We start from the raw sequence: 15,741 nt of genomic DNA, 5'->3' as shown, positions 1-15,741 counted from the left end.
AGGAGACTTCAGCAGTCTGGACACCTGGAAACTCGGGGCTCTGGCAGTGGAGGCCACTTGAAATAGCAAAGCTGTCCTTGTCCCTGAGGTGGCTGTGGGAATGGGGCTAGAAATGCAGAGGGTCCCTTGGGTTTTAGCCCTGTTGGCAAGGGATTTGGGATGAGCACCAAGCCATTTTTTTTTTTCTGTAATACAAGACCCTCATGAAATAGTGGTTTCCTGTTTTAAAAAATTCTATGAAGGCAGTACTAAGAGGAAAGTTTATTGCATTGAGTGCATTCATTAAAAGAATAAAAATCAAAATAAATGACCTAACACTACATCTCAAAACCCTAGAAAAATAAGAACAAATCAACACCAAAAACAGTAGGAGACAGGAAATAATTAAAATCAGAGCTGAAATTAATGAAATTGAAACAAAAGAAACAATTGAAAAAAATGACAAAACAAAAAGTTGGTTTTTTGAAAAAATAAATAAAATAGATAAACCCCTGGCCATGTTAACGAAGAGAAAATTACTAAAATACAAGATGAAGGAAACATCACAACGGACATGTCTGAAATACAGACGATAATTAGAAACTATTTTGAAAATTTATACTCTAATAAAATAGAAAATATCGAAGACATCGACAAATTTCTAGAGACATATGACCTACCCAAACTGAATGAGGTGGTCATACATGATAAACAGGTCAATTTCAAGTAATGAAATAGAAAACACCATCAAAAGCTACCAACCAAGAAAAGCCCAGAACCAGATGGATTCTCAGCCAGGTTCTACAAGGAATTTCAAAGACAAATTAACACCAATACTCCTCAATCTATTTCATGAAATAGAAAAGGAGGAAACCCTTCCAAACTCATTTTATGAGGCTAATATCATCCTTATATCAAAACCAGACAAAGAAACATCAAGGGGAGAAAACTTCAGACCAATATCCCTGATGAACATAGATGCAAAAATTCTCAAAATTCTGGCAAATTGCATACAAAAACATATTAAAAAGATAGTGCACCATGTTCAAGTGGGATTCATCCCAGGGATCCAGGGTTGGTTCATCATACAGATATCAATAAATGTAATTCATTATCTTAATAGACTTAAAAACAAGAATCATATGATCATCTCAATAAATGCAGAAAAAGCACTTGACAAAATACAGCACACCTTCATGTTCAAATCACTAGAAAAACTAGGGATAGTAGGAACATACCTCAACATTGTAAAAGCTATATATGCTAAACCCAAGGCTAGCATCTTTCTAATTGGAGAAAAATTGAAAGCATTCCCTCTAAAAACTGGACCAAGACAAGATGTCCTCTTTTTCCACTTCCATTCAACATCATTCTGGAAACTCTAGCCAGAGCAATTAGACAAAAAAAAAAAAAAAAAAAAAAAAAAGAAGAAGAAGGGATACATATAGGTAAAGAAGAACTGAAACTATCACTATTTACTGATGACATGATTCTATAAGATCCAAAAAATTCCACCAGAAAACTTCTAGATCTAATAAATGAATTCAGCAAAGTAGCAGGATAAAAAATCAACACTCAAATCAAACATATTCCTATACATAAGTGATGAATCCACTGAAAGAGAAATTAGGAAAACTAATCCATTCACAGTAGCCTAAAAAAAATCCTGGGAATCAATCTAAAAAAAAAAAAAAAAGGTGAAAGACCTCTTCAATGAAAACTACAGAACACTAAAGAAAGAAATTTAGGAAAACCTCAGAAGATGGAAAGCTCTCCCATGCTTCTGGATAGGCAGAATTAATATTGTCAAAATGGCCATTCTACCAAAAGCGTTATACAGATTTAATGCAATTCCCATTAAAATCCCAATGACATTCTTCATAGAAATAGAAAAAGCAATCATAAAATTTATTTGGAAAAATAAGAGACCCAGAATAGCTGAAGCAATCCTTAGCAAGAAAAGTGAAGCAGGAGGCATCTCAATACCAGACCTTAAACTGTACTACAGAGCTATAGTAACAAAAATGGCATGGTATTGGCACCAAAATAGACTTGTAGACCAATGGTACAGAATAGAGGACACAGAGACAAACCCACATAAATTCAGCTATATCATACTAGACAAGGGTGCCAAAAAGCATTCACTGGAGAAAAGACAGCCTCTTCAACAAATGGTGCTGGCAAAACTGGAAATCCATATGTAGCAAAGTGAAATTAAACCGCTATCTCTCACCCTGCACAAAAATCAAAAATCATCTCAAAGTGGATCAAAGACCTAGGCACTAGAACAGAGACCCTGCACCTAATAGAAGGAAAATAGGCCCAAATATCACCACGTTGGCCTAGGATCTGACTTTCTTAATAAGACTCCTATAGCACAAGAACTAAAATTAAGAATCAATAAATGGTATGGATTCAAATTAAAAATCTTCTCAGTGAAGGAAACAATAAAGTAAGGAGAGAGCCTACAGATTGGGAGAAAATCTTTACCACATACACCTCTGATAAAGCATTAATCCCAAGGACATATAAAGAACTCAAAAAACTTGACACCCAAAACAAACAAACAAACAAATAACCCAAGCAATAAATGTGCTAAAGAACTGAAGAGACACTTCACAGAAGAAGAAATACAATTGATCAACAAACATGAAAAAGTGTTCAACATCTCTAGCAACTAGAGAAATGCAAATCAAACTACTCTAAGATTTCATCTCACTCCTGTCAGAATGGGAATTATCAAGAATACAGGCAACAATTAATGTTGGCAAGGATGTAGGGAAAAGGTACACTCATACATTGCTTGTGGGACTGCAAATTGGTGCAACCACTATGGAAAGCAGTATGGAGATTCCTCAGAAAACTGGGAATGGAACCACTATTTGAGCCAGCTATCCCACTCCTTTATACCCAAAAGACTTAAAATCAGTATACTATAGTGATGCATCCTCATAAATGTTCATAGCAGCTCAATTCACAATAGCTAGACTATGGAACCAACCTAGGTGTCCCTAAATAGAAGAATGGATAAAGAAAATGTGGTATATATATATGTACTCAATGGATAAAGAAAATGTGGTATATATATACTCAATGGAATATTACTCAGCTTTAAAGAAGAATGAAATTATGGCATTTGCCAGTAAATGGTTGGAGTTGAAGAATATCACGCTAAGTGAAATAAGCCAATCCCACAAAACCAAAGGACGAGTGTTTTCTCTAACATGTTGATGCTAATTCACAATAAGGCAGGGGACACTAGGGAAGAATAGCATTACCTTAGATTAGGTAGAGGGAAGGGGAGGGGATATGGGGATAGGAAAGACAGTAGAATGAAACAGACATTATTATTGCATGTATATATGTGACTGCATGACCAATGTGATTCTGCAACATGCACACTCAGAAAAATGAGAAATTATATTTCATCTATGTATGACATATCAAAGTGCGTAAATGCATTCTACTGTCATGTGTAGATTAAAACATAAAAAATTAAAATTTTTAATTAAAAACATAAAAAAAATTTTAAAAAGTCTTTTCAATTTTCTAATATACAATATTCTTTTTCTGTCTCTCCCTCCATCCCCCTAGCAATCAAAGAGGAAAAAAACCCAAGGTTTTGCTGGTTCTTTGGGGGATTGGGAGCAGGATCCGAGGAGGCTGTGAGCTCCATTCTGGGTTGGGTCCTTTACAGCTTCTGCACCCTTTCAAGAGAGGCAGTGGGAGGCTCCCGCTGAGCATCGTGTTTCTGGGTGAGAAGGAGGAGAGCCCTTGCTGTTTAAGGCCAATTGTTTGCCTTTCATCCAAATGTGGTAAATTATAATCTAGCTGATTCCTCATGGGGCTTTCTGAAGTTACCAACAGAAATCATAGGGGACCATCTGCTTTGCATTTTATCAGTAAACAAACCTATTACAAGTGCACTCCTCCACCCCAGCCTACAGACTTTAAAATGAACACTGGATACTTTATTTTAGACTTTAAAATAGCTTAGCCTTATTTAGCCTATGATATTCACTTAAAAACAAAAACAAGGCTTCAGTGAATATTGGGTCATAGTCGGTATTCCATGGTGACGGGTCCATTTGATGCTAATAGGAGCAGAGCCTACCCTGTATCTTCCGAGAAGTCTCTTCTTTCCAGAAACAGGGTGCCTCTTTGCAATTTATTAATATTTATTTAGTGCCATTTGCTTAATTCAATCTTGGAAATTTATGAAAATAAATTTTGTAGGAGAAAAACTAAGAGAGGCATTTATTTTTCCTGCTGCCAGGAGAACTTATTTTCTGGGCTTCATCTATTAACGTGGGTGATATCTGCAAGATGACAGTAGGAGGACACTTCTGGAGCACACACATATGTCTGCAGGATGTGATGTCCATGAGGTGTCATTGGTGTGGCTCTAAGTTCACATAACATGAGAGACTTCATGTGAGTTTCAGAATTATGAAGAGAGGACGCCCCTCCAGCCCATGGGAGGAGGTGAGCCTATCAACTGGGGGCCCCATTGGAGCCTCCACGTGTCCCATGGGAGTGGCATGTTGGAGGCGAGGGTAACTTCCAGGACGGAGGTCCTAAACGCAAGGACAGGAAGTGGTTGTTCCTTGGCCTCCAGATGGGGAAGATGTATCCTGGGGGGGAGGTGAGCGTTGAGGTTTGGGTCGGGGTCAGTAGGGAAACCAGAGCACTAGGGGATCCATACAGGAGGACCTGGGGAAGAAGAACTGGAAGGTGAAGTCAGATGTCTGAGTTCAAATTCAGCATCTTGGCCCATAGCACTGGGCAGGTGAATAGAGTCCAAGCTTAGGAGAAGGCCCCAATCAACCTGGAGGGTGTGAAGAGAGAGGGCAGTGAGACCTGTTGAAGCCTTCGGCCACTGTGTGGGCTGGACCCAAATACCTGGTGAGGGCTTGGGCCTCCGTTGACTGATGGGCCACTCACCAGGAGAATGTGCTGGGTGTGGAACAGGACCACTGGCCTGAGTCTGTCCATCCCCAGATCTGATGGCCTTGGCTTCCAAGTGATGATCTCTGCTTTATCCGAGCCTCCCAGTTCTCATGAGCCAACTGGAGCCTGGGGCCATCTGAGATTCCAGGAAACATAGCCACCGCCTTAGAGAGAGGAAAGGTACTTACTTAACCCACAGAGAGGCACACGGAATACCATGTGGGTTCTGCTGCACTGTCTTGAGGGGGGTCTCTATTGGGGTGACTCCTCCATCTGCTGACTCAGTCTGCGGTGAACATGTTGAATGTATTTGAAGGGAGAGGGGTAGAGTGAGTTGTGAAATAGGGCGGTGCGGTGTTGTGTGGCCTGACAAATTCCAAGAGAGTCCTTTCCTCCTCCAAGGTAGCTTTGGTGGCCATAGCTTGATCAGGTCTGCTTTGGAAAGCAAGAGACCCTGTCTCTATCAGCAACACTTGGAGGAAGCAATCATCCCCGAAGCCAAGACAGACCTGGCCCCAGCATCAGGGGCTGGTGTAGATGACACAGCTGAGGATGTTGGGATCTGGGGAGTCACTTCCTGGGCTAGGACTGAAGACAGGGCTGTTGATGAGCGGCAAGGAGCTCCCAGACTTCCCTGAGCACAAAGGGAGTGGACCCTGGGTCCTAAACAGGTGCGCTGGGAGAGGGACTGGTTTTGATGGTCTCCATCATCCATTAAACATGTCCCAGATGGCACAGCCTGGACACCTCATGCTGCACAAAAGCAGTTCCCATGGATGAGGTCCTCCAGGTCTTGCCATGTTCTTCAATACTGTGTTTTCAGACAAGGGCACTTAAAGAAATGCACTTAATTTTTCAAAAAATTAAGAATGAGGAGTACCCCATGCCTTCCTGAGTCCACTGGAGATCTTGGATTTTGTTTTTAGCTGAAATAAAATTTTTCAACCTGGAAATCATAACACAATGTCTTTGTTAACAAAAACTCCCAATATTGGCAAGAAATCTTCTTTTGGTTGCTATAGGAGATGAACAATGTTTTGTTGCAGAAGCCAAGTTGAGGTGCATTGGCTCAGGGGCTTGTGGCAGTGAGCAGGCTTTGGCATGGGTGTATGTGCATTTGTGGGGGAGGGAGTAGTGCTGGGTGTGAGGGTGTCTTGTGGGGTTAATGACTGACAAGAAATTATTTGTACAAATCCAATATCTTTGGTGGAGCTAGTGAGCTAACTCTTGCTCAGGGTGTTTAAAGAAGAACAAGGGATAAAATTATGGGTAGGAATAGTTTACCTTCACCCTGAAGGCTTATAAGTTGTCCAAAAAAAATTTCAGCAAAAGGACATTTCATAAATATAAAGTTAGAATTTCATAATGGAGCATGATGGCTTTATTGGTCTAATTTCTTCAAATATAGCCATTTTAATTTAGGGGGATTGAATAGGTTTTGGATTTAAAGACCGGGGGATGACTTCTAAGTCCTACAGACTTAATTCTTTCCCCTTGTGCTCTACCACTGCCTCCATCGGAGAGTGACTGAGATGACATCCCAGACTCCAGGGGTCCAGGTTGCTAGAGCCTTAGGAGATGGTTGTCCTCAATGCTGTGCTGTGCTGGGTGATTTCCATTTAATTCCTGCACCTAGGCCTTGCCTGCTGACCAGGACGTGTCCCCAGGGTGCAGCCTACCTAATGCACAGTGACCAGCACTGACTCCAGGCAGCCCACGCATCCAGTCTGCAGAATGCATCAGCCACATTACATCGTCTCTGGAATGAGCCAGGGACAGTCACCAATGCTCAGAGGGGCAGCACTGTGTGTCTTAGGGATTGCACAGAGGTTGCCCCGGGCCTCTGAGGAGTTGTGCCCTTTTCCATATGGTGTAGGGGAGGAGCTGACAAGCACCGCCAAGGCAGCTGTGACATTCCCTAGCATCTCAAGGCTGCCAAGCGGGAGCTGCTCCTATGGGAGTGACCTGCCATCTGTGTTCCATCCAGCCCTGTCCTAGGGGGCGTGCCTGCTGGTGCATTTCCTAATCACATGAAACCTAAGCAGGAAGCTCAGCTCGGTGACGGAGGGAGGAGCGAGTCCTGTGTTCAGGTCCCCTCTCTGAGGCTCTCTCTCTCTCTCTCTCTCTCTCTCTCTCTCTCTCTCTCGGCCACACCGGGTGGGGGTTGAATAAGCAGCTCAGTGGGACTGGCCCTTCTTGAACCTATGTCCCATGTCTAAAGCGTTCCTGGTGTGGGGGGGGGTTCCAACCTTGCGCCGTCCATAGTGAAGGACTATTTGGGGATGCATTCCTGTGGAGTCCTAGGCTGGCTGACCCCCCAGGCAAGACGAGCAGGGGAGGTGTGTGCTCCTTTCCACTCTGACCTAACCCTGTAGCAGCAGTAGCAGCCCTCAGTGACAACAGACTCCAGTGCTGGGGACAGACCTTGTGGCTGCTGGGGACATGTGTGTCAAGCTTGTCACATGGGGAATCCTCATTTCTTCTAGACCACTTCCGAATCAGACCATTTCTTTCCTGTACAGGTGTTCTTTACCAAGGGCATCTGTGTGGCTTGGGAATCATGACTGCACGAGGATGTCCCTGTCACACTAGCAATCCCCTCCTCAAACCCCTACTCTCCTTTACCCCAGGTGAGTCATTTCTGCCACCACCCAGGCCTTCTTTTGGGTAGGCATTGGCACGATTTTCATGCCGTGTCACAGACTCCCACCTGCTGTGTCTCCTACTCCCCTGGGCCATCGAGTTCTGGCTGCCTCTGCAGGGGCTGAGGCTGACTTGTGCTGTGTGTTCCTGAGTGTTAATGGTGCTGGTTGAGACCAGGAAGTCTGGAGGCTCGTCCTCTGGTTCCACTCTGCTGTGTCGCCTGCCCTCACGGGCCTCCCCCTGGGGACAGAGCCCTGTGAACTCTGCTCTAATATTTTCACATCGTTGTTCTTACTATATTTGTGCCTCTTTGGTCCTCAAAAACACCAAGACTGAAGCAATGCTGACTGTCCCATGCTCAAGTGGGATCTGGGAGAATACACGTGTAGGTGGATTCTCCCTAGTTTAGCAGGTTGCCCTCGGAGGAGCCAGGCTGCCTGTAGAAGTTACCTTTGTTAGTCCCTTTGTTAGGTTAGATGGAAGACTGTTCTTTCACAGGGTGGTGGAAGGGTAAACTGTAATTTAAGGTGATTTGAGGAGACTTCAAAATCCTCAGCTGCAGAGCAGGTCAGTTAGAAGGCCTGGGAAAGATGTGAAGACAGAGAGGACAGACCGAGCCACTGGCTCGCCCATCACCAGAACTCAGTGGGTAGGGCAGGGGCCAAGCAGCAGATCCCTGTCACAAGGACACAGGGCACTCTGGGCCAGGCCTTGCCCAAGGAGTCTGGCACAGTTGTCTACTCCTCCCCAGGAGCTAAGTCCTGGCCCATCTGGTGCAAGCACAGGGCTGTGGCCTTCTGCATTTTCTGAGCTGGTCCCAGGACCTCAGGCCATGCAGCCTGAAAGACTCTTTCACACTCTGAAAGACTCTTCTGGACAGTTGTCACGGGAGCAATTTCTGATATGTCGGACCTAGTTAAGCCATACCTGATTCTATCAAAACTTTGAAATAGGAGGGACCCCAGTAGGCCCCTCCTGTTCTGAGGCTCAGATCCTGTCCCCTCTTGCATACTGGGGAGGTTCTCAGGGCGTGGTTGGCAGAAACCTGGGATTCAGAAAGGCAGCTGGGTCCTGTGATGGCGGCCTCTCCTGGTCCCAGGTGGGCCGCTCTTTTCCAGTACGTTTTAGGTCTTGGTAGGTTTCTGCTTTTCTGCTGTTATTTCCCCTCTTCTTTCCGTCATGGGCATGTGGAGTGATTTTGGAGACCCACAAAAAATGTTTTTTCATCAAAGTTTTCCAAAAATAGAAAAAAGCTCGAAATGCACAGTTTTAAAGAAAGATCTGTATAAAAGTAGAGAAAACGACATCATTCATTGATCATTACTGATTTCCTGATGATCCGTATTGAGACTGTCATGTCAGTAATCTGTGATGGTCCCAGGACTAGCCCTGGCACAGGTTAAAAGAGGACCTTAAGATGAGAATCTGGTAGAGGTCTGGGGCACACGGCAGGCTCTCCCCTCACTTGTTGACCTGAAGCGTTGCCTTCTGAATGACTAGAAGATGGAGCAGCACCAGGCGACATCCTGGTTGAGACCAGGAGGTCTGGAGGCTCGTCCTCTGGTTCCACTCGCCTTCTCCTTGCTTGAGCCCGCCTCACCTGCAGGCTGTATCCCTCCTCCTCAAGAGACAGCGCGGGGCCCTGTCCCACAGGATCCTGCTTGCTCACTGCCTTTGCTTAGCATCCTTTGACCAGTTTGGTGTTTTAATATTGATTTGGATCAACATTATCTTTAGGGCAACAATTCTTAAATTGTTTTTGGATCATGAAATATTTGGAAATATCAGGTCACTGTTGACGTTCTCTCTGGGAGAAATGCAGAAACTCACAAGTTCTGAGACAACAGCAATGTCTGGACACTGTGGAAAGACCGTATGGCTGAATTCAGAGACTGTTCTCAGGAACCCTTGAGTTCTCGGGTCTGGGCACCAGGCTGGGCTGGCTCTTGTCTGGATAGAGTCATCTCAGCAGCTTGCTGGTTTCACTTTGACTGGTTCTTGCACAGAACTTGTATGATTTACTCCAACTATCAATGCCAAATTGTGGGGGGAGGCAGAAGTTGGGGTATAAGTCTCCTCCTTCCCACAAAGCCCTAGATTTCTTAATGCAAACGAATCCAGCTGGTTCCTGGGTAAACAGCTCGGCCTACACGGTGTGGGGTAATTTATGCTAACTTGCAAGTGAAGGTGGCTTCTCCACCCATCTCCTACAGAGAGAGGGTCCTACCCATCATGCATTGTTTATCTAGGGCTACCTCCTACATGGAGACTCAGAAGAGACTCACAGGACAAAGATCATTTTATTAGATAGCAATGGAAATGTGTACAAGGCCCTGGGTTCATTTGTACTGTCTAATTAAACTCTTCCGCATCCTAGGCTTGCTTGAGGATTGTTACAATATTGCAGAAAACTCACCCCAGCAAAGCCAGCTCTGTGGAGTGCAATTTCAGGGGTTCTGACAAGACCGTCATACAGTGCTTCCTGCACTGCTCCAACTCTGTCTGCACTGCATTTGGTTCTCCTTGGATTTGGGGTGAAGAAAGATGAGCACATTCCTAGGGGAATATTTGCTTCTTTGAGCCTGGAAGGTGATACTTTTGGTTTTGATGTAGCCATTTTACAGTGTTTGATTTTTGTGGCAGTTTTGAGCCAGCAACACTGGGACTCTAATTAAAAAGTCTTTTACTGAACTTCTGGAATTTTTGTGGGGGAGGGCTTGGGGGAACTGGGGATTGAATCCAGGGGCACTTTACCACTGAGCTACATACCCAGCCCTTTTGCTTCTAATTTTTAATTTTTATTTTTTTGGTGGTGCTTGGGATTGAACCCAGGGCCTTGTACATACGAGGCAAGCATTCTACCAGCTGAGCTATATCCCCAGCCCCTTTCTGCTTTTTATTTTGAAACAGGGTCTCTTGAAGTTGCTGAGAACCTTGCTAAGTTGCCTTTAACTTGCAGTTCTCTTGTCTCAGCCTCCCAAGTCTCTGAGATAACAGGCATGAGCAACCATGCTCAATTGAGCTTCTAGAAGCTTGAAATTGTCAAATGATATGTGAACTGAAATCATCATTAGTTTAGAGAGGTGGATTATTAACTACATGTATTTTGGGGAGGGTGTGGGTTGAGATGAGGGCCAGGACAAGAACTTTCTGGTTGATCAACTGTGTAAACCAAAAGTGAATCCATGCTTGCTGGTCTTTGATGTGGCACCATCAGTCATCTTGAGGGATCTGAGAATCTGGAGAACGTTAGATTTGCATCGCCTCACGTGCTCGTGTTCTGTCTGCAAAGTTATGTTGGCATTAAGTGTCATTCCCCCTCTCTGTAGCAAGCATGTGTTGCTTATAAAAGCTCTGTGATAGACACCTTTGTTGGGTCTCTTCCGAGTCCTGATTTTTCCTGGAACTGTTTTGGAATCCCCGATTCCAGGGGAGCATGTCTTGAGGGAATACCTCCCTTCCGGAAAGCAACTTCCTCTACCCAAACATCTGTTGCTCTTAAACAACACAGAGAGCTGAGCTCAGAGACCTTATTTTCTTTTAAACATTTTGTTAGAAAGTGAGGAACATGGGTATGATCGAGTTGGTGGTGAATTTCGTGGTGTGCCCGAGATGGAAGTTCCAATCTTGGGGGTAGAGAGTCAGGAAGATGCCAACGCCGTGGTGGGTGCTTCTTCAGCAAGAGGAGCTTTCATTATATATGCATTGAGCACCTGCTGCCTACTGTGTGCAATGCTGAGCTCCAGAGTTAATAAACCAAAGAGCACAGTTTTGAAAAACTTGTATAGGCGTGTAGGTGTTGACAGGTCCCAAGACAATCACAATACAACCAAGAATATGGAAAACATCACGGGAGAGGGGACGAGAGCTAGGGTCCCTGAGGAGCCGTGCTGACTGTAGACCTGAGGTTGGTGTCTTCACATGGGGGTCTGCTGAGATGGGCACTGGAGCCAGGTAGGACTTTGATGCAGAGACCGTGGAGGCCACCCTGAGGGAAAGCAGAGAGGGTGTGTTTGGGAGGGAGTGAAGGTCTGCTTTGGTTTCAGGTGAGGGCCTGTCCTTGGAGACCCAGGAGGGAACCTGGAAGCCCAAGTGGGCCACTCTGGTGACCACGCGTCTGCTTTGGCCAAGGCAGCCTCCCTTAGGCCTGCTGACTCAACACCTCTGTCAGTCGTCATTCCTAATGCTTCCTTTATCTCAAAAACATCCTGCTTTGGCAGGGTGCTGTGGAGCACGCCTGGGAGGCTGAGGCAGGAAGGCTACAAACTGAGGCCAGCCTCAGCAATTTAGCGAGGCCCTGTCTCAAAATAGAAACTGAAAACGGATGGGGATGCAGCTCAGTGGTCTAGCAAGTGCAAGGCTCAGGATTCAGTCCCCAGCATGTTCAGGCAGATGGTGAATTACATGCAGGAGCTGGCACTGCTTGGCTGCTACTGTAACATAGCCATTTCCTTCATCTTGAAAGATACCATACCTAAAAGGAGCTTAAAAGAGCTCTTTTCAAAATAACCCCTGATTAACAATGACATGAAATTTTCTTGCTATTTCATATAGTAGGACAGAGTGGGAATATTCATATGATATGACTTGAAATTTCTAAATAAGACCCAAAGTCCAAAAATATCTTCTATAGATAAGCCTGAAATTAAATATTACTACTACTACTAATAATGATAAAGCAATGTGTATGATCATTAGATTTAAATCACCTTCTATGCGATTATATCGGCATATTTAAATGATTTAACCTTGACAACTCTCTTAGAAGTAGAGATGATTGATCTCCCATCTGTTAGATGGTGAAATTAAGGCTCAGAGGGACTAACTCCTCCCACATCAGGAGAGTGAATGGGCGGTGGGATAGAATTGAAGCCCACGCGGTCTTTTCAGTAGGGTAAGGAAGACCAGATGATGCCCCGGGAATGTGATCCTCCACATGTGTTGCTCATCATGAATAAAAAGATGGTGAAGACTTTCAATCTATAAAGTACTTTTAGGTATTGTATTACTTTCTCTGAACAGCGTTTGCTCTAGGTGGGTGACACTTTCCCTATAGATGCCCAGATAAGTTAACTGTCTCATGGAGCTTCTTACTGCCAAGCTGCTGTGAGCTGGGAACCAGGTCGGACCAGTGGACTTCAAGTTCCTCTTGTTTTCACACATGCCCTGCCGTCTTGCATCCTTTAGTGTAAGTTTAGTGGATGCCTAGATGAGTGATGACCCCTGGGTCCTACCTAACTGAGTCAAGAGTGGAAGAGAAGGAGAGGGGCCAAGGGAAGGTCCAGTGGGGATGGTGGGGTCTTGGCCCTGCTTCCTACACTAACCCAGTGCTGGCCAGCTCGGCAGTGTGGACGGGGGCTCTTGGAGATGGGTGACTATGAGGGTGGCAATGTTAAGACCTCTTAGACTGAGAACCACCTGGCTCTTCTAGATCTTTCTGTCGTCAAAAGTAAATAAAACAAAGCTAACGAGCCTACCTTTTACAGACTTGTAACTAAAATTTTAGGGATAGGTTAAGCTTGGGAGGAATTCACACACACAGCTGTGTTTCCCATTTAAAGTCACATAATATTAAAATAACGGCAGACGTCTTCTTCCTCATAAGGAATGACATCAGCCCCCACCTCAGCCCCTTGGTTCCTCTGCTTTGGTGGACACTGGTGCATCCCTGGGCTCCAGGAGGTCACTCTTTTCTTTCCGGGAGCTGCTTCAGAATTATCTCCCGTTTGAATCCTTTTTGCTTTTAAATCATCCTCTCATCTGGAACTGTGAAGGACTTAAGACTCAAAGACTTAGGAAGAATTGGGTTTTGATTGGATGCTAGACATGGGCCTGGTGGAGGTCCAGGGCGCCGTGGAAGGACTGCACTCCCCTCAGTACTGGTGTTTAGGAAGGCAAGGTGACAAGGGGACTCTAAGTCTCCTTTTTGAAATGTTTGTGCTTTTCATTCCAATTCAGGTGCAGAAGGCAGTCAGATGTTTGAGCCGTCCGTATTTGGATCGGGATGCAGCTCTTTGGGATCAGTGTTTACAGGTGCACCCTGGAGGCTCACGTAGAGAAAACCTGCCGCGGCATGGCTCTGACTCAGGCTGGACTCAGCAGCCTTCAGATTAGAGAGGTGGAGGCCAGGGCGTTTCTTCCTTATTAATTTGTCAAAAGTTGAAAATAACTAATGATTATTTCTGATGAAATGCTGGTGAACTTATTTCAGTCATTGCCCCTAGCAGTATAAATTGGTTGAGAGTTTATGGTTTTAATCAAAATCAGCCTGCAGATTCTCAGGGATTAATCCAAGATAACAGAAAAATAAGAGGAAAAAGTGACTTTGGAAATACTTTTTCTTTTTTTTTTTTTGTACCAGGGATGGACCCCATGGGCACTTAACTACTGAGCCACACCCCTGGCCCTTTTTACTTTTTGAAAAATTTGAGACAGGTTCTTACTAAGTTGCTTAGGCCTCACTGAATTGCTGATGCTGATCTGAACTTGCAATCCTCCTTCCTCAATCCCCAGCTGTGGTATTACAGGCATTTGCCACCATGTCCTGCCTTCAGATGCTTTTAAAGCTGTAAAAATGAAGCATACATAAAAAGTGAGAGTGGAAATTGAAATGTAGTACAGTCATTTGACAGAATATTAAACAAGACGAAAAAAATGATTATCAAATCTCAGTGTGGGAAAACACTTGATATACAGGAGAAGGTGAAAGGTGCAGAAGTTTACTTCTGCTCCTTCCTAAGTGTAGGAAATTGAAAAGCCATCGGCTGCAAAGGGACAACCACACCACTGCTGATAGTGCTGTGGCGAGCAGTGACAACCGCAGCAGACAAGAAGTGCCTAATTTGTGCTCAAGACTGAGCCTTCGGAAGGCCCCAGATGCCCAGCCAGGAGTTGGATACGGTTCCAGGGTGCATGGGGGCAGCAACCCCCAGGCGTGGCGTACTCTCAGGCAATGTCTTCATGTCTCAGTGCTCCGATTCCTTCTATTTTTTTCATCTCACTTTAGAAGAAGATTTGAAGAAAGACATGAGTCTGCTGTTGATTGATGTCCTAGTCAGCTTTTTTTGCTGCTGTGCCTAGAAGATATAACCAGAACAATTTTAGAGAAGAAAAGTTTATTTTGGGGCTCATGGTTTGAGAGGTTTTAGTCCATAGAAGGCCAGCTCCATTCCTCAGGGCTCAAGGTGAGGCAGGACATCATGGCGGAAGAGTGTGGCAGAGGGGAGCAGCTCTCATGATGATCAGACAACAGAGAGAAGGATCTCTACTTGCCAGATACAAATATGTAGCCCAAGGTCCCACCTCCAGGGACCCACTTCCTCGCGCCACAGCCTACCTGCCTTGAGATACTACTTGGTTAATCTCCATCAGGGGGTTACTCACTGATTGGGTTAAGGCTCTCCTAACCCAATCATTTCTCCTCTGATCCTTCTTGCACTGTCTCACTTGAGCTTTTGGAGGACACCCCACATCCAAACCATAACAATAGAAATATGACAGTTATGTTTCTAGAAATTCGATAGAATGAAGTAGACATTTTCAAATCTGGAGGACCATAACATTTATGATCACTCTTGGAGTGAAAGGATGGCACTCATATACATGCCCCAGGAGCAAACACGGGCAATCATCCTCAGAGAAGCCATCATGGTGCCCACAGCACTGTGAACACTACCACAGATCATTGGCAATTTAGTCAGTAGGAATATTTATGCTCAAACTAATCAGCTCATTTGTCTTACAGTTTAAGTCTATAGCAGTTAAATTGCCATAGTATTTTTTTTTTTTTTAAAATTTCGGCCACAAAATCAATATTTACCCAGTTTCCCAGGAGATTATTTATGCTAATTGTGCATAAAGACTAGAAATGAAGCACAGGTCACAGGCTTCCTCTCCACCAATAATCTCAGGAGCCAAAGAGAGAGAATGAGGTTGAAAGAACAGAAAGTTCAACTGAGAAAATGAAATAAAATCGATGAGAAACCTACGCAGGCTGGAGGTGTCTGCTTCCGGTGGTGGGAACGGAGAACCTGCACAGGTGGGGACCTTTTCCTTTCTCCTCCGCGTGACTCAGCTTGAGTGTGCGGTTGGAGTTGTAAGCCAGGCGGGTGAACCTGATCTAGCCTGGGAGATGTGAAGATTTTGCAGAGATCCATGGTCAGGTGGGTA

The sequence above is a fragment of the Marmota flaviventris genome, chromosome 5, assembly GCF_047511675.1.
Source record: "Marmota flaviventris isolate mMarFla1 chromosome 5, mMarFla1.hap1, whole genome shotgun sequence".
Classification (NCBI taxonomy): Eukaryota; Metazoa; Chordata; class Mammalia; order Rodentia; family Sciuridae; genus Marmota; species Marmota flaviventris.
The sequence above is the reverse complement of the archived record's forward strand: the minus strand, read 5'-3'. Positions refer to the sequence as shown.